The sequence below is a fragment of the Phyllobates terribilis genome, unplaced genomic scaffold (genome assembly GCF_046119375.1).
Source record: "Phyllobates terribilis strain yellow unplaced genomic scaffold, ASM4611937v1 Scaffold_35__1_contigs__length_13245226, whole genome shotgun sequence".
Lineage (NCBI taxonomy): Eukaryota > Metazoa > Chordata > Amphibia > Anura > Dendrobatidae > Phyllobates > Phyllobates terribilis.
The window spans coordinates 7,903,075-7,930,686 of NW_027362795.1; the positions used below are offsets into that span (position 1 = coordinate 7,903,075).

The 27,612-nt window shown below is 44.2% G+C and overlaps 1 protein-coding gene and 1 pseudogene across 1 annotated transcript in view; one reads left to right on the forward strand and one right to left on the reverse strand.

The window, feature by feature from the left end:
- LOC141182624 (uncharacterized) overlaps positions 1-27,612 on the reverse strand; it is a 207,475-nt gene that overhangs the window by 98,915 nt on the left and 80,948 nt on the right. The gene's annotated exons all lie outside the window — the stretch shown is intronic.
- The window catches only part of LOC141182703 (uncharacterized), a 111,268-nt pseudogene that overhangs the window by 65,028 nt on the left and 18,628 nt on the right, over positions 1-27,612 (forward strand).

A 27,612-nucleotide genomic window follows, 5' to 3' on the forward strand; every position in this document is an offset into this window, starting at 1 on the left:
AGATCCTCTTCCGGCTTACTGGAGAGGTGAGAGATTCTGATGACGTCACATTACATCATTCTTATCTATGGGAATAACAGATGGAGAGAACTGGAGAGGTGAGGACTCTGGAAATGTCTGGAGTGAGATTTATTAATGTGTCTCTCCATAACCAGGATTACACAGTAGTGAAGAAGACCTCTAGTGAGCGCTGTCAGGACCCTGTGTCTGAGGGATGGGGAAGACCACTGAGCCCAATCACAGGGCCTCCACCTCACCCCCTGATACATGAGGACATCAATGACCAGAAGATCCTAGAACTCACCTACAAGATGATTGAGCTGCTGACTGGAGAGGTGACACTGCTGGGAATGCTGGGACATTATACAGTAACGCTATGAAGGGATCGGGGGGATGACGGTATCATTGTATGTGTCAGGTTCCTATAAGGTGTCAGGATGTCGCTGTCTATTTCTCCATGGAGGAGTGGGAGTATTTAGAAGGACACAAAGATGTGTACAAGGACGTCATGATGGAGGTTCCTCAGCCCCTCACATCACCAGGTAATAGACAGGACTAAATACACACGGCCTATAATTATCTGTATGTAAAGAATGAATTCAGTCCCTGTATGTGTTTCCTCCAGATCTATCCAGTAAGAGATGTCCCCGTCCTCTTCTTCCACAGGACTGTAAACAAGAAGATCCCAATGTTCCTCAGGATCATCAGGTAGATGGAGAGAAGGTGTCATGAGATCTCCCCTATGATGTGTAGACGGCTGTGAAGGTCTTGTGCTCAGTCTTGTTTTATCCACCAGTATTATATGTTTTATACTTGTGTAATGAGAACGGTGGAGATGGCAGGATTAGAGCTGATCATAGATGTGACTTATCCTTCTCTCTGTGACTACTTTTTCTTTCAGGGTGAAGATCAGACCCATATTAATACTACAGAGACATATGTGAGGGGTGATGAGCGGTGTAAAGAGGAGATTCCTACATATGACTACCCAGGTGAGTACTGACCACTAAATGTAGAGAAGTCACCGATTATTCTCAGTCACCGGCTGTGGCTGCTTTATCATTGGTGTAGGGTCTGCTGTATCACAATCGTCTGTTCACCAATTTGCCTCTACAACACAACATTCTCCTCCACCCAAAAATTTTGAAATGACTTTTGGTATTGAAGCCCTCTTCTATAGAACTTACAACCTGGAGGATCCACCTACCCCCTGGGATTAGGAGACGCTGACCGTTACCTGCCCAGATCTGTAAACTACAAAGCCAAATGACAGCGTACGTAGAATGTGCTGACAAAAGTTAGAAAATCACTTGAAGAAAAATGATGATAGGCCTCTTAGAGAAAGCGGAGGGTAATGATGCTGTTGGCTTTCTAGAATCCTGCTATCTTATAGGATGAATCTTCCTTCTCTCCCTTCTGTGCTGCTGAATGTTCTCATATGGTCCTTACAAGACCAGGTCCAGTCTTTCTGGCCAAACTTCACTTTTATGATCGACAACATTAAATGTGCAGTGAGGGCCAAGTGTGAATTTCTGTACAATAACAACAGAGTTTCCCTTTATTCTGACTTTTCAATTTCTTTTAAAACCAACTAACTTCAAACAGGATTGTGATAAACTACATAAAAAAAATATTACACCTGTGCCATGATATATCTCTAAGCTAAATTTAAGACACTTCAGCTTTGCATGATTATAAAAAGTTCTCTTTAAATGTCTAATATTCTTCTTGAAACTCATCTGATAGAATATTGTCCCTTACAATAGTTTAGATTGCCAAGAGCCACCGAGCCCCATACTCTAATTACCCCAGAGAGGTTTCACCACTAATTACTTATTTTTTACTGATGAAGACTAGTGATGAGCGAGCATACTCTCAAGTACTCGGTACTCGCCCGGATGCTCAGGTCCCCTCCCTGCATATTTGGCGCTCTTTAGAGCGCCAGTCAACATGCAGGGATTGCCTGCCACTCACTGTAATGCCGCAGCCATATTGGTTGTGGCATTACAGTGATTGACTGGCCGCACAGCGTCATCAGGGCTATATCAGACCTGGTGCCGCCGTGCTCGTCAGTCTACTCCGCAATCAGGCAGTATAGGGAGAGGTGCTGCTGACCTAGGGAGAGATTTGGTTGTGTATTAGGTAGTGTAGGGAGAAAACAAGTACATTACACATATCCATCTCAACAAACAGTTCTTCTGAGGACTAATCCATTTGCAGAGATATCAGGCAGGCAGGGTATATAGCAGACTGCAGTGCATATAGCACAAGAGGCTCCATTCCAGTTCTGCCTTCTGCTGGATGTGTTGGATATTTCTAGAAATAGGCCCAGGTCTCAGGGGCCAGGAATAATTTTTTGGGGGTCTTAATCCTCATTATTTGCTTAAAAAGCAATCCAGAGAACACCATTTTTCTGCGCCATTTGCTTGTTGGCACTGCAGAATACAGCCAGGTCCTTTCCATATTACAGCGCTAAAAATCCAGCTATTTAAAACTGTGGTTTGTCCGTCACACGGATCACATATAATTGCGCTGAAAATACTGCCATTTTTGGCCTCCATTCAAATTTTTCTTTCGTGTGTCAGCAAAGTTTTTGACACCGGTTTGCTGTTCGAAATAGTTACCTACAGGCCAGGTATTTAAAACTGTGATTTCTCTGTCACACGGATTACATATAACTTCGCTCCAAATTCAGCCATTTGTAGTGAGCGTGGAAGATATTGTCCTCAATTTAAAATGGGCAAGGCGCGTGGCAAGGGACGGGTAACTGGACGTGATGGTGAGGGTGCATGCGGAGGCCGAGGCCGTGGGCAAGCTGAAATTGTGCCACAACAAACACCCACATCTTCTTGCCCGACCTTCCTGTCCCAATTCCTAGGGGACTGCAGCACACCACTATTGAACCCAGAGCAGTGTCAAAAGGTTGTTGGTTGGATAGCAGATAATGCTTCCAGTCACGTTGCCACTACCACCCTGTCTTTCACACGGTCAAGTCTCAGTAGCCGTGAGTCTGGACTGCATATTCCTCACCCTGATCCTCCTTCCTCCCACCATGCCGAGTGCCCGGAGACAACTGATCCCACACTTGGACAGTCCAAAGAGCTGTTCACTTTTCCATTTATAGATTCGGGCCTCTCGCCCGGTCCACTTGAAGCGGGGCAAGGGAAGATCGCATGTAGCAATGCGCAAATATTTGAGCAGCCACGGTCACACGAAGGCGATGGTGGGAAAGTGTCACAACAGGTGGACGATGATGAGACACAATTGCCAGAAAGGCAGAAGGAGGACCAGAGTGCGGAAGTGGAAGACGAGGTGGTGGATGATATAGTAACTGACCCAACCTGGCAGGAGGACATGCAGAGTGAGGACAGAGGCAAACAGGGGGAGGGAGGCAGAGCACCCCAACAGGCAGGAAGAAGCAGTCTGGTGGTCGCAGACAGAAGGCAGTCAACCGTTCCCCGTAACACCAACACGAAGGAAGTTGCCAGTACAACTGTTAGGTCTTCCCGAGTCTGGTTGTTTTTTAAAGACTGCCGATAACCCCCAAAAGGTGATTTGACCATCTGCCAGGCCAGCATCAGCAGGGGTGGCAAAACTAGCATCCTGACCACCACCAGCATGATCAGGCACATGGCAGCAAAGCACCCGACTTTGTGGGCTGAACCCCAGGGTCCAGGAACAGTGTCTGGTATCACTGCTTCTTCTGCTGTTGTGCATGCAAGCCAATCCCCTTTCCATGGTGCATGCGAAGATGCCTCCTGCCCTACACCTGTCATTGCACACTCTCAAGTAGCAGCATCAGGAAGCATGTCCACGTCCTTGTCCCAGCGCAGCGTTCAGTTGTCCATACCCCAGTCCTTGGAATGCAAGCGCAAATAAGCATCCAACGCCCCACAGGCCACACTACTAAATTCCCACATTTCACGACTGCTTGCGCTCGAAATGTTGCCTTTTAGGCTCGTGGAGACGGAAGCATTCCGCAACCTGATGGCGGCGGCCGTCCTCGGTACTCGGTCCCCAGCTGCCACTATTTCTTCCAGTGTGCCGTCTCCGCATTACACAAGCACGTGTCCCAAAACATTAGCCGTGCCCTCAACAATGTAGTTACCGGGAAAGTCCACCTAACCGTGGACAAGTACTTGTGGGCATGGATGGTACATCTCGCTGACGGCACACTGGGTTAACATAGTGGAAGCCGGGACCCAGTCGGACCTTGGGACGGAACACGTCCTCCCGACGCCAAGGATTGCGGGCCATAGGTCAATCAGGGTTGCCCCCAGAGTCTGCAGCTCCTGCACCTCATCCTCCTCAGCCTCCTCCTTTTCAGCCTCCATCTCCGAAATGACCACATCATTCACAAGCTGGAAGCACTGCAGCACTGCCTCGGCCAAGCGGCAACAGGCTGTCCTGAAACTAATATGCTTAGGTGACAAACCGCACAATGCTGAAGAGTTGTGGACTGATCTGAAAGAACAGGCAGATCTGTGGCTCACACCGCTGAATCTACAGCCAGGCATGGTCCTGTGTGACAAAGGCCGGAACCTGGTGGCGGCTCTGAAGTAAGGCAAGCTCACGCACGTACTAAGCCTGGCCCACATGCTTAACCTCGTGGTTCAGCGGTTTTTCAAATCCTACCCGGAACTGCTTGTTAAAGTACGCCGGCTGTGTGCCCATTTTAAAAGTCGCCTACAGCTTCCTCCGCCCTTGCCGTGCTTCATCAGCGTTTGCAGCTTCCGGCTCACAAACTGGTGTGTGATGTCTCCACTCGTTGAAACTCTACACTGCAGATGTTGGGAAGGATTTGTGAGCAGAAGAGAGCAGTTGTTGAGTACCAGCATCAACAAGGCCGTCGGTATTCCGTTCAGACTCTACACATAAGCCCTCAGGAGTGAACATGGATGTCAGACATATGTACCATTCTCCAAAACTTTGAGGACTCCACCAAGATGGTGAGCGGCAATGACGCCATAATTAGCGTCACCATCCCGCTTCTCTGTCTTCTGAAACTCTCTCTGCTCACAATCAAAGAGGATGCATTGCTGGCGGAGCACGATGAGATGGAGCAAGAAACCATACAGGGTGATTACACACAGCCCAGCCTCATCTCATCCCAACGTGGATTGGGTGACAATGAGGAGGAGGAGGAAGAACACGAGCTAGTTTCACGCGCTATAGATGGTAATACCTGCACAACTGTCATACCGTCTGTTCAGCGTGGATGGCCTGAGGAGGAGGAAAGCATGGTCAGCCTTCCTCTTGGTAAGGACACGGAAGTCTTGCCTGTTGCAGTCTGGTACGCATGGCTGAGTTTATTTTACTCTGCCTTACCCATGCCCCTTGCGTTCTCAAAATTTAGGGTGATTGTCATTACTCGTTGGTGACACTTCTAGACCCATGCTACAAGGAGAACTTTAGATCTCTTATTACTGAGGCGGGCAGGTCTACAAAAATGGGGCAGTACCTGAAGTCCCTTGTTGGGGAACTATTAAAAAAATTCCCATCTGAAAACACTGGCGGCAGAGGTCACAGTTCGTTGGACAACCAAGGAGTACAGGCGTGAGAGACACAACTTCAATCCAGCAGAGGCAGGGGAACACTGTCAATGTTCTGGGACAGTTTTCTCAGCCCCTCCCATCGCACAGGTCCTGAGGCGCAGGGTACTCTCACAAGGAGTGCAAAGTTTGGGAAGATGCTGAGGGAGTACCTTGCTGACCATACCAACGTCCTCTGTGATTCCTCTGTGACTTATAATTATTGGGTTTCCAAGCTGGATACATGGAATGAACTGGCTTTCTACACCTTGGAGGTCCTGGCCTGCCCTGCCGCATAGTTTTATCAGAGCGGGTTTTTAGTGCCTCTGGTGGAATCATAACTGATAAGCGCATCCGCCTGTCAACTGAAAATGGTGACAGGCTGGATTGGGCCAGACTTCTCAACACCACTGAATGATAGCAGCGTAACATAAACTCAAATCCAGTGTCTTTTTTTGGGAGGTGTATTCCCATGCACCTCTTCACACCCACACATGGGTATACACTTCTTGATTTTGGCTTTTTGCTCTTGTCTTCCTCCTTCTCCTCATCCTCATCCTCCACCACCATATCACCAGGGTGACCGTGGTCCGTGATGCAACACCCACATAATTTTTTAAAGGCTGTTTATGATGCACGCACAAAAAATTTTTTTATACAGTATGTTCATGTATACACCCCATGGGTAAATGTTTGTCAGCCCATACACTTAGTGCATGGGCATTACAAGTATAGGAGATCCGCTCCTTTCTAATGGTAACATTTTTTATGAGTCCCTCCTCCACGTCTCTTCCAAGGGGCATTGGAATGCCTCCAAATTTTTGGCAACCCTTGCATTCAGTGCATAGTCACACACAATGGGAGACCTACTTCCTATTAACATTGGGAATATTGTTTTAAGGAGGCCCTCCTCTAAGTCTGTTCAAAGGGGTGTTGGGGTGTGTCCAAATTTTGGGCAGCCCTGCCACTCACTGCATACGCCATAACAGTATAGGAAACCCATTCTTTATTAATGGGAACAATAAAACATAGCCTGCTGATGGCTCTCTAAGAATAGTGAGGGCCGACTGCTGCCCTTTAAGAATAGTAAAGACCGCCTGATGGCCCTATAAAAATAGGCTTTGTGACTTTCAGAGTCCCTCCTTCATAAATGAAACACTATGTGTCTGATGATATCTCACACACCACATGGCCAGATAAGGTTGTAAAATGTTAAAATTACATTTCCTGGTGAATACATTTGTCACGGTTGAAAGCAATGCAAAAGTGCAAAAACGCATTAAAAACGCTAAGTGTGAACATAGCCCAAGGTGTGGAGGAGTATTTTTGTTTTTGGTTATTTATTTTGCTTTATATGCAAGTCATTACCCTGGAAAGGATGTTCCTTAACATATTTCTCAGAAAAATCCATTTTGGTTTCGTTTTTGTATGTTTTATTGCGAGTTCGTAAAAGTGGCGTAATATTTCTGACAACGTTTTTGACAGAAATGGCCTGGAAATCAGAAATGCTTCCAGGGGTCTTCCGCATGCTGTTCCCATGTCATTTGAGCACTGTTCCCATCGATTTGGGCAATTTTTAGGCCCTCTGCTGACCGCTGGGGATGCCGCCGGTAAAATACTCGAGTTTCCCATAGACTTACTTTGGGCTCGTCGCTCGGGTCGAGCACCCGAGTATTCCAAAGTGCTCGACCCGAGCATCGTGCACTCGAGCATTTTAGTGCTCACCCATCACTAATGAAGACTGTTGAGTTTGATCATTTCAGTAAATGTGTTTTTGTCTATAGTCACAGTTTTTGACTGCCAGACTGAGTAGTATCTTCACAGTTTCTTATTAGACTATGAACTGTCATTGTCTTGGTGAATCATTCCATATTTTTACATAACTTACTATTTTTACGGAGAGTTTAAGTAGAAATGTTCAAAAAAATCTAAAATTCAAGGATATATTTTGTTCAAAAATAATTAGTTTTCTTCTTGGCAGATGACTGTACCAGGAGATCAGAGCGACAGCTGGTATCTTCAATTTTTCAATCAGATGTTTTTGAGATCCCACAGGATACAATTGAAGTGAATGCCATTACTCCAGATATACCATCAATCCTTCACAGCAAAGATCTATCATCTGATCCTATGAAACAGATCCTGTCTTCTGATTCATTACCAACTACTAAGGAAAATCAAAGTCACAAAAAAAGCATTAAAAAACTAATTGCTCCTAAAGCAAAGACGCCATTTTCACATTCAGAACACGGGAATAATTTTCCCCTGGAAAAGTGTTTTCTTAAACTTCAAAAAATTCATAAAGCAAAAAAGGGATTTTCTTGCTGCAAATGTGGGAAATATTTTAACCAGATATCAGATCTTGTTAGGCATGAGAGAATTCACACAGGTGAGACTACTTATTCATGTTCAGAATGTTCGAAGTGTTTCAGCCACAAATCAAATTTTGTTAAGCACCAGAGAACTCACACAGGGCAGCGGCCTTTTTCCTGTTCAGAATGTGGGAAATGTTTTAGCCAGAAATCAAATCTTGTTAGACATGAGAGAATTCACACAAGGGAGAAGCCTTTTTTATGTTCAGAATGTGGAAAATGTTTTAGCCAGAAATCAGATTTTGTTAAGCACAAGCTAACTCACACAGGGGAAAAGCCTTATTCATGTTCAGAATGTGGGAAATGTTTTAGCCAGAAATCAAGTTTTGTAACTCACCAGAGAACCCACACAGGAGAGAAGCCTTTTTTCTGTTCAGAATGTGGGAAACGTTTTAACGATAATTCATATTTTGTTAAGCACCAGCGAACTCACACAGGGCAGAAGCCTTTTTCATGTTCAGAATGTGGGAAATGTTTTAAAGATAAATCAGATCTTGTTAAGCACCAGAGAACTCACACAGGGGAGAAACCTTTTTTGTGTTCAGAATGTGGAAAATGTTTTAACCAGAAAACAGATTTGGTTAAGCACCAAAGAACTCACACAGGGGAGAAGCCTTTTTCCTGTTCAGAATGTGGAAAATGTTTTAGCCAGAAGTCAAATTTGGTTAAGCACCAGAGAATTCACACAGAGAAGCCTTTTTCCTGTTCAGAATGTGGAAAATGTTTTAGCCAGAAATCAGATTTGGTTAAGCACCAGAGAATTCACACAGAGGAGAAGCCTTTTTCCTGTTCAGAATGTGGAAAATGTTTTAGCCGTAAATCAGATTTGGTTAAGCACCAGAGAACTCACACAGGGGAGAAGCCTTTTTCCTGTTCAGAATGTGGGAAACATTTTAACGATAATTCATGTTTTATTAGGCACCAGCGAACTCACACAGGGCAGAAGCCTTTTTCCTGTTCAGAATGTGGGAAATGTTTTAGCCACAAATCAAATTTTGTAATTCACAAGAGAACCCACACAGGGGAGAAGCCTTTTTCCTGTTCAGAATGTGGAAAATGTTTTGTGAAGAAATCATCTCTTTTTAGTCACCAAAGATTTCACACAGGGGAGAAGCCTTTTTCATGTTCTTAATGTGTGAAATGTTTTACACAGAAATAAACTCTTAATAAACGTCAGAGAAGTCACACAGGTCAGAAGCCCCTTTCATGTTCAGAATGTTGGAATTGTTTTAACTGAAAATTGTACCTTCTTAAAGGAGTTGTCCACTACTAGGACAGTCTCTTGTCATTCCTCATGTTTGACCTCGTTAAAATAAAAACACTCATAATAACTTTCCGTGTCAGCACCGTTCTAGTAGTGTTGAGATGAGATTCGCATTCCCGGGGCTCATGTGAGGTCATTACATCACACAAGCCCTGCATTCAATCGGCTTCACTGTCGCCGCTTTCGGATTTGTTGAACACCAACAGGAAGCCAGGGCTGCAGCTGCTCTCCGACTTCCTCTTAATGTTCAATTTGTTCGAAGGTGGGGACAGTTACGCCAGCACTGATTGGGCGCAAGACTCTCAACAACCTCACTTGAGCCTCGGAAATGAGAATGCTGACAGCGCTGGATTGGGAAGTTTGTGTAAATGTTTTTATTTTAACAGGATCAAACATTAAGAATGAAAAGGGATTGTGAAAGTAGTGGACAACCCCTTTAAACATCAAAAATCCCACATAGAGACTAGTCCTTATCATACCTAGAGTGTGAAAAGTGATTTTCTGGAAAATCGTATTTTGTTGACCATCAAAAACAACTCCGATGGGGAGAGAAACTATATATGTTATTGACAAACTGCAAACAGTTGTACAGTACAGACCAAAAGTTTGGACACAACTTCATATTTAAAGATTTTTCTGTATTTTCATGACTATGAAAATTGTACATTCACACTGAAGGCATCAAAACTATGAATTAACACATGTGGAATTATATACTTAACAAAAAAGTGTGAAACAACTGAAAATATGTCTTATATTCTAGTAGCCACCTTTTGCTTTGATGACTGCTTTGCACACTCTTGGCATTTTCTTGATGAGCTTCAAGCGGTAGTCTTCTTTAAATGAGGTGTGTCCAAACTTTTGGGCTGTACTGTATATGTACAGGTTAAAAGTTAACGCGTTTCGAAGTCATACACAACCTCAGGACATAACCTAATAGGTACCATGTGTAACTTGAGTTTTATATGCTTTTTGAAAAAAAACACCAAACAGGGGGGACACATGATGTGTCAATTTCATATGTAAATACATTAAAAAGAGGTCGGTTGAAGTGTTAAAGACAGAAAAATATTGAATATATTAATTGCATTAAAACATAATATCGTATATTAATAAAAACAACTGAAAAAGAAATGTTCATACCATTTGAGTAAAAAAAAAAAAAAATTGTTGTATGTATTCCTAAATGAGGTGCGAACTGGTGCTCAATTGATTTATTGGAGTATGAATGTGGTTTAACAGTGCTGAAGGCCACCCAAGAGTTTCAATGATCAGAATAGAGCTGCAAAATTGGTTCATTATGAAAGGGGGAATGATATCCCAATGGTTTATACTTAGTCTCTAACAATATTTGGCACAATTATTCTATATGACATTAGAAAAATAATTATTAAAAAAGAGAATATAATGTTAACCAGTAGGTGGGGAGAAATAATGAGTGTGTGCTTAGTGGTTTTAGAGCGCGGTTTTTCTGGTGCTCCAAATAGAGCTCGTGATGATTACCAAAGGAGAGCTTCTAGTGTGGGAGCTGAATGGCATATCCGACAAAAGGAAACGTCAGATACGCCTGATGATTAGATGAGTGAGGTGGACTGTAAAGTAAGTTGATACACACTTCGGTTTAAATAAGATGAATAGTATAACACACAGGAACGTCGGCTGATCTTCCAAGCCGCACCAGAGGATTGCGGTCGACAAGCGTTCCGAGTCAGAGGCAAGCAGCAATACAAAGAAGGCTGTTGGGTAAAACAGGATGGTGGATGTGAGAAAACAAGAAGAGATGAAGGGAAAATGGGTGAGCGGCATCATATAATAAGATGTATTAAACGAAGGAGAATGGATCAAACCCTTACAATGTGTATTGGAAAGCATTTCATGTGTACTGAGCTGTTAGGAATAAATAGATTATTGTCACATCTTTGTGATAAACTATACTAAGTGAAGGGCTAAGTGCCAAGCTTTAATCTATACTTAAAATATATCCAATGATACCAAAAAAATGTGTTGTATATGCAGCCAATCGAATATGAGCTTTTTGTATATATGAATTGTGAAAAACGCGCTGAATATCTCAAAAATAAATGAATAACTGCTCATTGCAAAAACTATTTTAAAATAAATAGATAATTGATTAAAAGAGATCATTTGTCATTTTTTGATCCTGGAATATTATTAATCATGTTAAAATCTCAATTAATTAGTTCATAAATCTAGATAAAAAAGGAATAAATAAAGGGGGGAGGGGTTGATCCAAGGATTAATTAAAAACTGATAAGTGGGAATAAAAATTATTAAAGGAATATATCTGTGATTTCAATGTAAAAAGTTAGAGATGCGGTAAGAAGTAAATGCAAAACTGAAAAATATAGAAATAATTGCAGTATTTCATATGAATATAAACCAATATAATATATAGGTAAAGGTTCCAAAAACAGTGTTTCCTACCTTTTGTTATCTTCTGACACTAATGATCTGTGCCATATGAAAATTATGGATATATCCGAATGATGATCCTTTTGTTCTCTCCTAAATTAACTGCCCTGCAGAGCGTTACATTCTGCTCAATAGAGATCCTGGCAAATATTCTGCAGAGTGTTGCACTATGCTCAATCAAGATCCTGGCAAAATGCCAGAAAAAGTACATCCCGTTATGCCGGGTACTGGATTGTGTGTCCCAATCTTAGGTGCACTCGTGTGGTGTATGTATCTACAATCCACGTGGTGGAGAAGGAGCTGAGCGATATGAATGCGGTGCCGTCTGGCCACCGTATATCGCGCTGCCGCCTTTGCAGGTAAGTGACATCACTCAGGCAATGAATTCCGGAGTGAGTACAGTTCTTACGCGTTTCAGCGGTTACGACCGCCTTCATCTGAGATGGTGCCTGTTACCTATGGCGGTGTTTATATAGGTGCCTGTCAGGGAAATATTGTCAGGAAAATTTTCTTCCATATTTGCCTGACATAGATGTTCACCCCCTCCCTTATTCCCCTTTTTCTCAGCACAAAAGCCCCAATTAACACAGTCCAGAGATGACAATCTACAATGTATTCCTGCAAATTATCACCCACAGCCAAAATAGCTTATACAAACAACTGGCAGCCAAGAGGTGCCACCAAGCTACTTAGGATGCAATTAGTGTCAAGATCACAGTAATTTGTGTGTGATGGGGAAGGTTTGCTTTCCCCCAACTTAAAAAAGAAACCTCCAGCCACTTTGTCTCCGATATGAAATATTGTATGTTCCATAATTCTAGCGGGACCCATATTTTTATTGATAGCAACAGCCCAGGAATGTATCCATAGTTTTCCATGGCTGTAAGCAAAATCAGGGCGATGTAGCAGACTGCAGCTATGCGATGTGTAGTCTGTAAATGAATGTAAAATCATAATAGAAAATATGATATCACTTTTGGGCTTCTGGGATCAACGAGCGATGAGTTATTGCAGAAGTTAGCATTTTTAATAAAAATGTACAGGCTGGAGACCGGCCCACATGATGTCACCAAAGGGGGCGTGTGGACATATCTCCCCTTAGGTATAAGAGAACACATGGACAATACAAGAGCACTCATTGCCAGGGTGGTATAAGGATTATAAACACCTGGTCGTGTTCGATAATGCTCAAATCAAGCTGAGGAGCCCCTTCTCCACCTATATTGAATCGTCGCAGTGTTCTGTTTCTTTTGTCCTGTAATCGTTCCCTCCCCCAAAGCCACATACGCTACCAAAACGCAGGCGTCCGCCCAGGCCTGCATTATACACTGCTCAAAAAAATAAAGGGAACACTTAAACAACAGAATATAACTCCAAATAAATCAAACTTCTGTGAAATCAAACTGTCCACTTAGGAAGCAACACTGATTGACAATCAATTTCACATGCTGCTGTGCAAATGGAATAGACAATAGATGGAAATTATTAGCAATTATCAAGACACCCTCAATAAAGGAGTGGTACTGCAGGTGGGGAACACAGACCACATCTCAGTACCGATGCTTTCTGGCTGATGTTTTGGTCACTTTTGAATGTTGGTTGTGCTTTCACACTCGTGGTAGCATGAGATGGACTCTACAACCCAAAGAAGTTGCTCAGATAGTGCAGCTCATCCAGAATGGCACATCAATGCGAGCTGTGGCTAGAAGGTTTGCTGTGTCTGTCAGCGTAGTGTCCAGAGGCTGGAGGCGCTACCAGGAGACAGGCCAGTACACCAGGAGATGTGGAGGAGGCCCAAGGAGGGCAACAACCCAGCAGCAAGACCGCTACCTCCGCCTTTGTGCAAGGAGGAACAGAAGGAGCACTGCCAGAGCCCTGCAAAATGACCTCCAGCAGGCCACAAATGTGCATGTGTCTGCACAAATGGTTAGAAACCGACTCCATGAAGGTGGTATGAGGGCCTGACGTCCACAGATGGGGGTTGTGCTCACAGCCCAACACCGTGCAGGACGCTTGGCATTTGCCACAGAACACCAGGATTGGCAAAGTCGCCACTGGTGCCCTGTGCTCTTCGCAGATGAAAGCAGGTTCACACTGAGCACATGTGACAGACGTGACAGAGTCTGGAGATTCCGTGGAGAGCGATCTGCTGCTTACAACATCCTTCAGCATGACCGGTTTGGCAGTGGGTCAGTAATGGTGTGAGGCGGCATTTCTTTGAAGGGCCACACAGCCCTCCATGTGCTCGCCAGAGGTAGCCTGACTGCCATTTGGTACCGAGATGAGATCCTCAGACCCCTTGTGAGACCATATGCTGGTGCGGTTGGCCCTGCGTTCCTCTTAATGCAGGACAATGCCAGACCTCATGTGGCTGGAGTGTGTCAGCAGTTCCTGCAAGATGAAGGCATTGAAGCTATGGACTGGCCCGCCCGTTCCCCAGACCTGAATCCGATTGAGCACATCTGGGACATCATGTCTCGCTCCATCCACCAACGTCACGTTGCACTACAGACTGTCAAGGAGTTAGCGGATGCTTTAGTCCAGGTCTGGGAGGTGATCCCACAGGAGACCATCCGCAGCCTCATCAGGAGCATGCCCAGGTATTGTAGGGAGGTCATACAGGCACATGGAGGCCACACACAATACTGAGCCTCATTTTGACTTGTTTTAAGGACATAACATCAAAGTTGGATCAGCCTGTAGTGTGTTTTTCCACTTTAATTTTGGGGGTGACTCCAAATCCAGGCCTCCATTGATTAATAAATTTGATTTCCATTGATGATTTTTGTGTGATTTTGATGTTAATAATCAGTCTATCATGCAGCCAGCAGCAAGCGTGCGGGGCGTACACCCATAATCCTGGAGCTGGAATTCGGAGGTGTGACGCCATACGCTCTCTGTGTGCTCGCCGATGCCCAAGGAGTGAGTAGTTTGGATCGTGTGCTCGCGATTCCGGATGAAACACTGATAGCGTGACGGCACGGTGTGATATTGCGTGATCTCCCCGTTGTCGTCCCTGTGGGTGATCCCTGACCGTGCCTGTTACCTATGGCAGTGTTTATATAGGTGCCTGTTACCTATGGCGGTGTTTATATACACATGTGGTCAAAATTGTTGGTACCCCTTGTTTAATGAAAGAAAATCCCACAATTGTCACAGAAATAACTTGAATCTGACAAAAGTAGTAATAAATTAAAAATCTATGAAAATGAACAAATGAAAGTCAGACATTGCTTATCAACCCTGCTTCCACACAATTTTAAAAAAATGTAACTTATGAAATAGGCCTGGACAGAAATGATGGTTCTTCTTAACTTAATATTTTGTTGAACAACCTTTTGAGGCAATCACTGCAATCAAACGATTCCTGTAACTGTCAAGGAGACTTCTGCACCTCTCAACAGGTATTTTGGCCCACTCCTCATGAGCAAACCTCTCCAGTTGTCTTGTGTTTGAAGGTTGCCTTTTCCAGACGGCATGTTTCAGCTCTTTCCAAAGATGCTCAATAGGATTTAGGTCAGGGCTCATAGAAGGCCACTTCAGAATAGTCCAATGTTTTCCTCTTAGCCATTCTTGGGTGTTTTTAGCTGTGTGTTTTTGGTCATTATCCTGTTGCACGACCGATGACCTGCGACTGAGACCAAGCTTTCTGACACTGGGCAGCACATTTCTATATAGAATCCCTTGATAGTCTTGAGATTTCATTGTACCCTGCACAGATTCAAGACACCCTGTGCCAGATGTAGCAAAGCAGCCCCAGAACATAATCGAGCCTCAACTATGTTTCACAGTAGGGAGTGTTCTTTTCTTGATATGCCTAATCTTTCGGTCTGTGAACATAGAGCTGATATGCCTTGCCAAAAACCTCCATTTTTGTCTCATCTGTCCATAGGACATTCTCCCAAAAGCTTTGTGACTTGTCTACATGTAGTTTGGCAAATTCCAGTCTGGCTTTTTTATGATTTTTTTCCAACAATGGTGTTCTCCTTGGTCGTCTCCCATGAAGTCCACTTTGGATAAAATAACGACGGATGGGGCGATCTGACACTGATGTTCCTTGAGCTTGAAGTTCACCTTTAATCTCTTTAGAAGTTATCCTGGGCTTTTTTTTACCATTCCTATTATCCGTCTCTTTGATTTGTCATCAATTTTCCTCCTGCGGCCACATCCAGGGAGGTTGGCTACAGTCCCATGGATCTTAAATTTCTGAATAATATGTGCAACTGTAGTCACAGAAACATCAAGCTGCTTGGAGATGGTCTGATAACCTTTACCTTTAACTTTTAACATGCTTGTCTATAATTTTCTTTCTAATCTCCTGAGACAACTCTTTCCTTTGCTTCCTCTGGTCCATGTTGAGTGTGTTACACACCATGTCACCAAACAGCACAGTGAGTATCTGTAGCCCTATATACAGCCCCACTGACTGATTACAAGATTGTAGACACCTGTGATGCTAATTAGTGGACACAACTTGATTTAACATGTCCCTTTTGTCACATTATTTTCAGGGGTACCATCATTTCTTTCCAGGCCTATTTCATGAGTTTAATTTTTTTTTAAATTCTGTGGAAGCAGAAAAGCAATGACTGGCTTTCATTTGTTCATTTTCAAAGATTTTTAATTTATTATTACTTTTGTCAGATTCAAGTTATTTCTGTGACCATTGTGGGTTTTTCTTTCATTAAACGAGGGGTACCAACAATTTTGACATGTGTAGGTGCCTGTTACCTATGGCAATGTTTATATAGGTGCCTGTGACCTATGGTGGTGTTTATATACTATATAGAAAAGCTCCTAATTTATGCTTCCGACAAGCTTTTTGGAGATGGAAATTTCATTCTCCAGCAGGACTTGGCACCTGTCCACACTGCCAAAAGTATCACTGTGCTTGATGGGCCAGCAAACTCACCTGACCTTAACCCCATAGAGAATCTATGGGGTATTGTCAAGAGGAAGATAAGAGACACCAGACCCAAAAATGCAGACGAGCTCAAGGCTGCTATCAGAGCAACCTGGGCTTCCATAACCCCTCAGCAGTGCCACAGGCTGATCGCCTCCATGCCACATTGCCGCATTGATGCAGTAATTGATGCAAAAGGAGCCCTGACCAAGTATTGAGGGCATTTACTGAACATACATTTCAGTAGGACAACATTTCGGATTTTAAAAACATTTTTCAGGCTGTTGTTATAGAGTATTCTAATTTACTGAGATAATGACTTTAGTGTTTTCATTGGCTGTAAGCCATAATCATCAACCTTAACAGAAATAAACACTTGAAATAGATCTCTCTGTGTGTAATGACTCTATATAATAGATCCCTCTGTGTGTAATGACTCTATATAATAGATCCCTCTGTGTGTAATGACTCTATATAATAGATCCCTCTGTGTGTAATGACTCTATATAATAGATCCCTCTGTGTGTAATGACTCTATATAATAGATCACTCTGTGTGTAATGACTCTATATAATAGATCCCTCTGTGTGTAATGACTCTATATAATAGATCACTCTGTGTGTAATGACTCTATATAATAGATCCCTCTGTGTGTAATGACTCTATATAATAGATCCCTCTGTGTGTAATGACTCTATATAATAGATCCCTCTGTGTGTAATGACTCTATATAATAGATCCCTCTGTGTGTAATGACTCTATATAATAGATCCTTCTGTGTGTAATGACTCTATATAATAGATCCCTCTGTAATGACTCTATATAATATATGAGTTCCACTTTTTGTATTGAAGAACTGAAATAAATAAACTTTTTGATGTTATTTTAATTTAGTGAGATGCACCTGTATATACCATACTAAAAGCCTAAAGAAAATAGGGGAAAGGGGGGGAGGGAGAATAAAGAATCCTAAAGAATAAAATATACATAAGTACACGTGCGGTCTGGTTATCTAGTACGTGTTTTGCATAAGATGAGACATCGGTGTATTCACTGGGACTTTTTGATACAAATTTAAGGATTTCGTCCTTTATTTTCTTATCAGGATCTGAGGAAGTGTCTTCAGAATTATCGCTTTCTTCATCCACAGGCAAATGACAGTAAACGCTATTTGAATGAAACTCACTATATGATTGATTAGGTGATATGGATTCCGTCTTCATAAATGGCAGTGTAGGACTCCTCGTATACTGGTCCTCTGTATTGCCATCACAGACATTGTAATCCGGTGTCTGCAGTCACTATTACTGAATGAACCGGTTTAGGGGACGTAGATGTGATGTAAAGTTGTTTCCTATTGTTATCTGTGTCCCTGAGAAAGGTGTTGTCCTCTGCCTGTGTTCACATTCTGCACTTTCCCAGCCCTGGTTTACATGTGGCTTATCAATATTCACGTCACTCATTGACTGCAGGGAAGGTCTGAGACATCCCTGTGCTGGAGTCAGAATTGCTGGTGACCTGTCCTGTATGTCTGTGGGAGGACAATAGTAACATGGTTTTTAAGGTTGAAGGAAGACTAAGTCCATCTAGTTCAACCCATAGCCTAACATGTAATGTCTGAGGTCTGTGCCTTCCTCTATGTATTATCAGGATCAGCGCCAACACTCAGCTGTTTTCCAGCTGCTGCCATCGATAGAAAACACCTGAGTGAGGACAGCAGAGGCGCAGGGACTTCCAGCAGCGCAGGGACTTCACAGCGGCTGTTAATCAGCTGGATGAGATCCGGCAGGCTGACGGGTGGAGGGATCCAACCTGCATGGGAAAGGGCACCATGCATGCTCGGCCTCTAGAGATGGCTATAAGGACGGATATAGATACCAGTAATGCTATCACTAGGGGGCGCCATACTGACCATCAGAGGGACATATATTTTGAATGTGGCATCATTTATAATAGGTTTAATTTACAAAAGCTTTTCTTTACATGATGTCCACAGGATTACCTATATGTTCAATGTTGGCATCACCCCTTTAAGGAGACATCCGTAATTGCTCTTTGGAGAGCCCGTCCTCCTAATGTATACCAATACTCCTGCTTCTCGTCCACATTCTCCTCTTTGTGGAGAATGGATTTGGCTCTTGTAAATGAACGCTTGCTGGGTCTTATATCTGACATCAGCTCCTGCCCAGAGCGCTATCCCATCATTCTCCTCTGTGTCTCCCTAAGCTTAATCCCCCAATACAGTACAGACCCAAAGGGAAATTAACCCCTTTTAGTTGCAAGTTATGGATCTTGAGGGGAAAATTGAAGGGAAACTAAAGGAGAATCTTGTGTTATTAAAAATACAACTTCTATCTTATATGTATGGGAAGCCATGAAGGCCGACCTTAGAGGAATATTTATAACAGAAATCTCAGCAGCTGAATCTCGGACTAAGCAGCAGGATCCATTGGTGTTTCAGGAATTGGGAGATGCAGAGAGTGCGATGATTACAGATCCAACGCCGGCTGCGCAAAACAGGCTGAAAGCAGCTCAGGACCTGCTGGATCAGGGAACATTGCAGCTGCAGGAAGGAAGAAGATGTTTCATAAGATGCAATATTGTGAAGAGGGGGATAAAGCAGGTCACTTATATCTGTGATAGCTGTCACCCAGAGGGACTCCGCCTTTATATCCAGTCTGCAGACTAGGGAGGGTAATGTGGTAGAGTCCACAGTGGACATATTGAAAGTGTTGGAGGAATACTTTGCAAAGCTGTATACTTCTCAGTTTCAACCCTCAGAAGAACAGACCCAGACCTTCCTAGATAAAGGCTCAGCTCCCCGTCCTTTCCTTAAGACTCTCGCAATTTATTAGATGAATCGCTTTGATGTAGAAGAGCTAGAATGTGCACTGAGCTCAATGACCAACGATAAAGCACCAGGAATGGACGGTCTTCCAGTGGAAGTAGATAAGAGATATAAGGAAGTATTACTACCAATATTATTGGAGGTATGCAATTCGAAGGGGGATCATTGCCACGCCCATGCACAAAGCCATAATTAAAGTGTTACCTAAAGAAGGCAAGGCCCCCAGCTTGCTGGCATCCTATAGACTCATCTCTCCTTTAACTTCTTGCTAACAGACTTTCAAAAGTAATTTCAATAATACACCCCGATCAATCTGGGTTTATGTCAAATAAGTCCACAGCGATCTCAGAAGGCTTTATATTGATATACAAGCAAGGACTGATAATATTGGTCATAGGGGGATCCTGTCTTTGGATGCAGCTAAGGCCTTTGACAGTGTAGAATGGCGATATTTGTGAGCTACATTGCAGCAGATTGGCTTTGGTGACAAATTTATATAATGGGTGCAATTGCTTTATTCAGACTCAAAGGCCAAAATAAGAGCGAATGGCTCGAAGGCTAATCGATTTTTGTTGCACAGAGGTACAAGACAAGGGTGCCCCCTGTCTCTCTTATTGTTTTCAATAGCAACTGAACCTCTTGTGGCAGCAATTAGTAAAATGTCTGAGATAAATGGATTTAAATATGGGACCAAGGAAGAGAAGGTGGCACTGTTTGCCGATGATTTACGATTATTCCTTGGGGATGCTCGGGGGTCTCTGGAGAGCATGATGATGACTATCTTTAGCTGACTTATTCCTTCCAAAGACGATACTAAGGACTAGGGAGCACTTATTATGGGTGGAGAAATGGCCATTCGGGCAAACAGGAAAAGGAAGGAAAATTAAAAAAAAATGGGGATGATCACCATAATTACAATAAAACGGCAAGGTTCCAGCAGACTGACTGATCCGACTGTTAGGCCATGGCTTCACTGTCAGTATTTGGTCAGTATTTTTCCTCGGGAGTGGGAGCCAAAACCAGGTGAGGAACAATCAGAGAAACGGTCTAATAGAAACAAGTCACCAATTCTGCATTTATCACCCACCTCTGGTTTTGGCTCCCACTCCTGAGAAAAAATACTGACCAAATACTAATAGTGGGGCGGTGGCCTTAAAGACAAACTCAGCAAGAAGTAAGAATGAAGTCGCAACAAAACACTGAGCTGCAACAAAACACCTTAAAATTTGAGATTGATTAGTCCTTTCTGTCTGACCATTGTTTTCAGGGTGGTAGGCACAGGAAAATAAATGAATTCCCAGTTTATTACAAAACGCTCTGCAGAATTTGGAGACAAATTGCACTCCCCTATCAAACACAATGTTAAGAGGGAATCCCATGTAGCCTTATTTTATGAGAAATAAAAAACCTGGAGAATATCTCTGACAAAGGAACAAAATGAGCCCGTTTACTGAATCAGTCAACGACCACCCAAAGACAGTCTTCCCACCAGACAGAGGCAAATCCGTGATGAAATCCATGGACAGATGAGTTCACTGTCTTTCTGGAATTGCAATGGAGCCAATACTCCAACCGGACTGTTATGACAGACTTTAGCGTGTACGCAAACTTCACAAGCAGATACAAAATCTTTAATATAATTATTCATAGATGGCCACCAAGAAAGCCTAGTAATAGCTTTCTGCATAGCTGTGAACCGCGGATGACCACTCATGATTAAATCATGAAACTCCTGAAACAGACGCAATCTTAGGTATACAACTACAAATAATTCGGGCCTAGGTGTGGCGAAAGGAGCAAACGATTGGACTTTACGGATCTCAGCTTCAACCTCCAAGGTTATCACAGAAACCACAATGCCCTTGGAGAATGGAGGTTTTGGAGGAGAAACAGAACTAAAACTGCTTGGAAAGTGATAGAGAAATTGAATCTAGAGAAAAAAAAAGCACCCTCTGGCCTGTCTAGGAGTTAGCCATTTAGCTCATTCAATATACGCTAAATTCTTCTGGTCAGTGACCACAGTGATTTCATGAACTTCTCCCTCCCTTTGTCTTCAAACCTTAAAGGCTAATTTAACAGCAGGTAACTCACAATTCCCAACAGCAGAATTTCTTTCAGCAGATGAAAATTTTCTTGATCAAAAACCATGTGGCCGCAAATTGGAACACTGACATAAAACGGCCCCTACCCGGACCTCCGAAACATCCACCTCCACAATGAATGGTTCTTGGAGATGGGGTTGGATTAGAACAGGAGCAGACATAAAACACTCCTTCAATTTTTCAAAAGCCCTCATAGCATCCGGTGGCCAAACCTTGAGATCTGCCCCCTTACATGTGAGGTCAGTAATCTGAGAAAAAAAAACCTAAAGAATTCCCTATAATAGTTGGCGAATCCTACAAAATGTTGCAACACTTTCAGGTCACTAGGTTGGACCCAATCTATTATGGCTTTCACCTTCCCAGGATCCATCGTAAACCCATCAGCCGATAAAATGACCCGGGAATGAAACTTCCTGAATAGAAAAAAAAACATTTCTCAATTGTAACAAACAAAGAATTCTCCCTCAACCTTTCTAATACAACACGGACATGTTCCTGGTGAGAATCCAAATCAGGAGAGAAGATTCTATATCATCAAGATAAATCACAAGAAATCTCCCAAAGTAATCAGAGAAAAATCATTCAGAGAGTTGTGAAATCCTGTTGGTGCATTGGAGAATCCAAATGGGAGGACGAGAGTATCGAATAAAACCACTAAGTACACCTCGTACACGTGCGGCTCCGCTCCGTACACCTGGTACACACGCGCAGCTCCTCTCCGTACGCCTCGTACAGGCGCGGCTCCGCTCCGTACGCCTCGTACACGCTCGGCTCCGCCCCGCACGCCTCGTACACGCTCGGCTCCGCCCCGCACGCCTCGTGCACGCTCGGCTCCGCCCCGCACGCCTCGAGCACGCGCGGCTCCGCCCCGCACGCCTCGTGCACGCTCGGCTCCGCCCCGCACGCCTCGTGCACGCGCGGCTCCGCCCCGCACGCCTCGTGCACGCGCGGCTCCGCCCCGTACGCCTCGTGCACGCGCGGCTCCGCCCCGTACGCCTCGTGCACGCGCGGCTACGCCCCGTACGCCTCGTGCACGCGCGGCTCCGCCCCGTACGCCTCGTGCACGCGCGGCTCCGCTCCGTACGCCTCGTGCACGCGCGGCTCCGCTCCGTACGCCTCGTGCACGCGCGGCTCCGCTCCGTACGCCTCGTGCACACGCGGCTCTGCTCCGTACGCCTCGTACACACGTGGCTTCGCTCCGTACACCTTGTACACACGCGGCTCCGCTTCGTACACACTGTAAACCCCTCCTGACCCCACACATAAACTTCAGCTCATCCAGCACCATGACAACCAGCACAGCAGAGTCCTGCATCCACTGAGGCCCCTGATCATGTGACCCCTGACTCCTCCCCTCCTGTGACCTCATCACAGCTCCTGTGCGCACAGAGCAGCCATATATGTGGTGGCGGCTCTGCAGGTGGAGGTATGTGGAGACCCCCATTACTGGGCGCAGGGGGCATTAACCCCTTCAGCACAGAGCCTCTTTTCGGGTCTTGTGTTGCCCCTTTATAAGAATCATAAGGTTTTTGTTCTGTTTCCTGTAATAAATACATACGACCCAACTATGGAGACAGGAAGGGAGGAAACGTATTGTTCTCATAGTACAGGGCCTCTTTCTTGCCCCAGGTAGTGTAATGTTCCCATAGTACCGCCACCCCCCCACACAGTATAATCAGAGGTACAGCTAAGGTCTGATGGGACACGTTGTGAGATTTTGACCACCCCCCATCCTGATATATACAGTGGGTACGGAAAGTATTCAGACCCCTTTACATTTTTCACTCTTTGCTCATTGCAGCCATTTGGTAAATTCTATAACGTTAATTTTTTTCTCATTAATGTACACTCTGCACCCCATCTTGACTGAAAAAAATGTAGAAATTTTTGCAAATTTATTCAAAAAGAAAAACTGAAATATCACATGGTCATAAGTATTCAGACCCTTTGCTCAGACTCTCATATTTAAGTCACATGCTGTCCATTTCCTTGTGATCCTCCTTGAGATGGTTCTACTCCTTCATTGGAGTCCAAATGTGTTTAATTAAACTGATAGGACTTGATTTGGAAAGGCACACACCTGTCTATATAAGACCTCACAGCTCACAGTGCATGTCAGACCAAATGAGAATCATGAGCTCAAAGGAACTGCCCAAGGAGCCCAGAGACAGAATTGTGGCAAGGCACAGATCTAGCCAAGGTTACAAAAGAATTTCTGCATTACTCAAGGTTCCTAAGAGCACAGTGGCCTCCATAATCCTTAAATGGAAGAAGTTTGGGACCACCAGAAGTCTTCCTAGACCTGGCCGTCCTGCCAAACTGAGCAATCGTGGGAGAAGAGCCTTGGTGAGAGAGGTAAAGAAGAACCCCAAGATCACTGTGGCTGAACTCCAGAGATGCAGTAGGGAGATGGGAGAAAGTTCCACAAAGTCAACTATCACTGCAGCCCTCCACCAGTCGGGCCTTTATGGCAGAGTGGCCCAACGGAAGCCTCTCCTCAGTGCAAGACATATGAAAGCCCGCATAGAGTTTGCTCAAAACACATGAAGTTCTCCCAGACTATGAGAAATAAGATACTCTGGTCTGATGAGATGAAGATAGAACTTTTTGGTGATAACTCTAAGCGGTATGTGTGCAGAAAACCAGGCACTGCTCATCACCTGCCCAATACAATCCCAACAGTGAAACATGGTGGTGGCAGCATCATGCTATGGGGGTGTTTATCAACTGCAGGGACAGGACGACTGGTTGCAATTGAAAGAAACATGAATGCGGCCAAGTACAGAGATATCCTGGATAAAAACCTCTTCCAGAGTGCTCTGGACCTCAGACTTGGCAAAAGGTTCACCTTCCAACAAGACAATGACCCTAAGAACACAGCTAAAATAAAAAAGGAGTGGCTTTAGAACAACTCTGTGACCATTCTTGACTGGCCCAGCCACAGCCCTGACCTAAACCTAATTGAGCATCTCTGGAGAGACCTGAAAATGTCTGTCCACCAACGTTCACCATCCAACCTGGAGAGGTTCTGCAAGGAAGAATGGCAGAGGATCCCCAAGTCCAGGTTTGAAAAACTTGTTGCATCATTCCCAAGAAGACCCATGGCTGTACTAGCTCAAAAAGGGGCTTCTACTCAATACTGAGCAAAAGGTCTGAATACTTATGACCATGTGATATTTCAGTTTTTCTTTTTTAATAAATTTGCAAAAATTTCTACATTTCTGTTTTTTTTCAGTCAAGTGGGGTGCAGAGTGTACTTTAACCCTTTAAAAGCCCAGGGCGTACTAATACGTACCTGCACCCTGGGCTTTAAGAGCCAGGTATGTATTAGTACGTCCTGTGGATTTCGCCCGCACACAGGCTGTGCAGGCGCGATCGCCGCCAGGTGTCAGCTGATTGTCACAGCTGACACCCGATGTTATGTGCTGGGTGCTCCCGGTACATTAACCCCCGCAATGCGGCGATCAAAGTCGATCGCACCATTGTGGGGGCAAGTGGAGGTGATCGCCGATACTCACCTCTCCTGCCGGCGTCCAACGTTGTCTGCCGCGGCTTCCAGGATGTTGCTATGACGACCCGATGCTCAGGGGAAATTGCACAACAAATTTTGGGGTCCATTTTTTCCTGTTATCACTGCAAAAATAAAAAAAAAATTGGGTCGAAAGTAACATTTTTGTGAAAAAAGTTAAATGTTAATTTTTTTTTTCCACATTCCAAAAATTCCTGTGAAGCACCTGAAGGGTTAATAAACTTCTTGAATGTGGTTTTGAGCACCTTGAGGGGTGCAGTTTTTAGAATGGTGTCACTTTTGGGTATTTTTTGTCATAAAGACTAGAGATGAGCGGTGTTCGACTCGAACTGTTTGCCAATCTCAAATTCGAGCTGTTTTGGGCAGTCTTCGAGCCGTTCGACAAACCCGAACGATTTGCAAAAAATTCGGCTGTTCAAGGTTATGTTTGATAACTGTTCGTGCACCAAAAGCGTAACTGGATTTTTTCATAGTAATACTGTTAATCAATGTTAATAGACAGTTTCAGTGTAGAGTGGGCGGGGGGAGGGGCAGGGGATGGATCTCTGCAGAAATAAAGCCGATCTCCATTTTTTTTTCTTTCCCACATTTACAGTGGCGCGGTGCAGTCTGTCAGCCTATCAGCAGCGCACACAGGCAGCGAAGTGCTTTTTTTTCACACAAGCAAGGGCATGTGTCATTGGCTGTGTATGTCACATGTCCTTGCCCTGTAAGACCAAGCCATTTTCCCCGTCGCCACCATTTTCTCACTGCTGCAGCTGAGTGTTAGACGGCACCACTGCTGCTGTGAGAGCTATACAGTATAACTGTGTGAATTGGGAGCGAATTTGCTGTTAAATAGAGAGAGAGGTTTAGGTAGTAGGGACTAGTTGTAATTGCAGCCCTTTTGAGGGCTAGGTTACAGCAGTTCCTAGCACTTTTTGCCAGGCAGGTCTGTGCCAGTGCTGTGCCAGTGTTTTTCACAGCATTTGGCTAAATGTAGCTAAGCCAATCCTTTTGGGCCTGTAGAAGTGTCTGTTAGTCATTGGAGTAGCCCATCTGAACCAAGCTACACCACCTATGTATCTAATGACAATTTTTTACTGCATCTAGCCCAGTAAATCTTTTTGGGCCTGTAGCAGTGTCTGTTAGTCATTGGAGTAGCCCACCTGAACCAAGCTACACCACCTGTGTATCTAATAACAATTTTTTACTGCATCTAGCCAAGTAAATCCTTTTGGGCCTGTAGCAGTGTCTGTTAGTCATTGGAGTAGCCCATCTGAACCAAGCTACAAAACCTGTGTATCAAATAACAATTTTTTACTGCATCTAGCCCAGTAAATCCTTTTGGGCCTGTAGCAGTGTCTGTTAGTCATTGGAGTAGCCCATCTGAACCAAGCTACATCACCTGTGTATCTAATAACAATTATTTACTGCATCTAGCCAAGTAAATCCTTTGGGGCCTGTAGCAGTGTCTGTTAGTCATTGGAGTAGCCCATCTGAACCAAGCTACACCACCTGTGTATCTAATAACAATTTTTTACTGCATCTAGCCCAGTAAATCCTTTTGGACATAGTAGCAGTGTCTCGTAGTCAGCGGAGTAGCCCACCTGTGAAGCAAGCTACACCTCCTGTGTATCTAATGAAATTGTTTTACTGCATCTAACCCAGCCAATCCTTTTGGGCTAGTACCACAGTTTGGCCACTCAGCTCTGCTCGGTTTCCATCCATCGTTTTTTGTGCAAACAACTACAGAGTTGCCAATTAGTTAACCACCAAAATGAGTGGCAAAAGGCCTGCTGCTGGTGGAAAGGGGAATAGGTGTGTTGGAAAGTGAAAAAAAACTTGTGTCCATGGGGTAGGTGTTAAAGCAACAGTAACATCTGCAGAAGAAAGACCATCTTCCAGCCAAACTAAGATGTCTACTTCTTTTCGTGGACAATGTGATACGATCCCTTTCTTACGAACACGCCCATCGCTACAAATTCCAGATGAGGCACAAAAACAGCTGGTGCTTCAACGGATATCAAGTGCTCCTTCAAGTGGGCTCTCCTCCACCTCAACTTCAACATCACAAATACTCCAGTCCTCAGAGGTGTCACCCCAATCGAACTTGCTTCCTCACAGCTCCCAAATCTACAGCTGCCCGTCTGAGTATGGGGTAACACAGATGGTTGAGTCTGCAGAGCTGTTTACTCATACTATAGCCTGGGAATCAGAGGTCTGCTCCAGAGCTTCTGTGAATCCAGACGAGGAAATGATCTGCACTGATGCCCAGAATGTTTGAGTCGGATCCAGGCCCAGATGAAGAAGGTTCTGAGCATAATGTAGGACCTCGTTCCCAAACTGTAACTCCTGTTGGTGGAGACAATGAGGGAAATGATGATGAGACTCAGATACCTGATTGGAGTGACAACTTGACTTTTCGGTCAGGGCAGGAAGAGGTTGGCTCTGAGGACGACGGGTGTGAGAACACGCAGGGTGATGATGACGAGGTTGGAGATCCCACTTACTGTCAACCCACAGTCAGCCAGTCGATGAGGTCAGCAGAGGAGGTGGAGGAGTATGCTATTGACGATGAGGTTAGGTTGCGCCTTCCTGGACAGAGACGGAGTACTGGAAGCACGTCAACAACTGCATCCTCAACCACA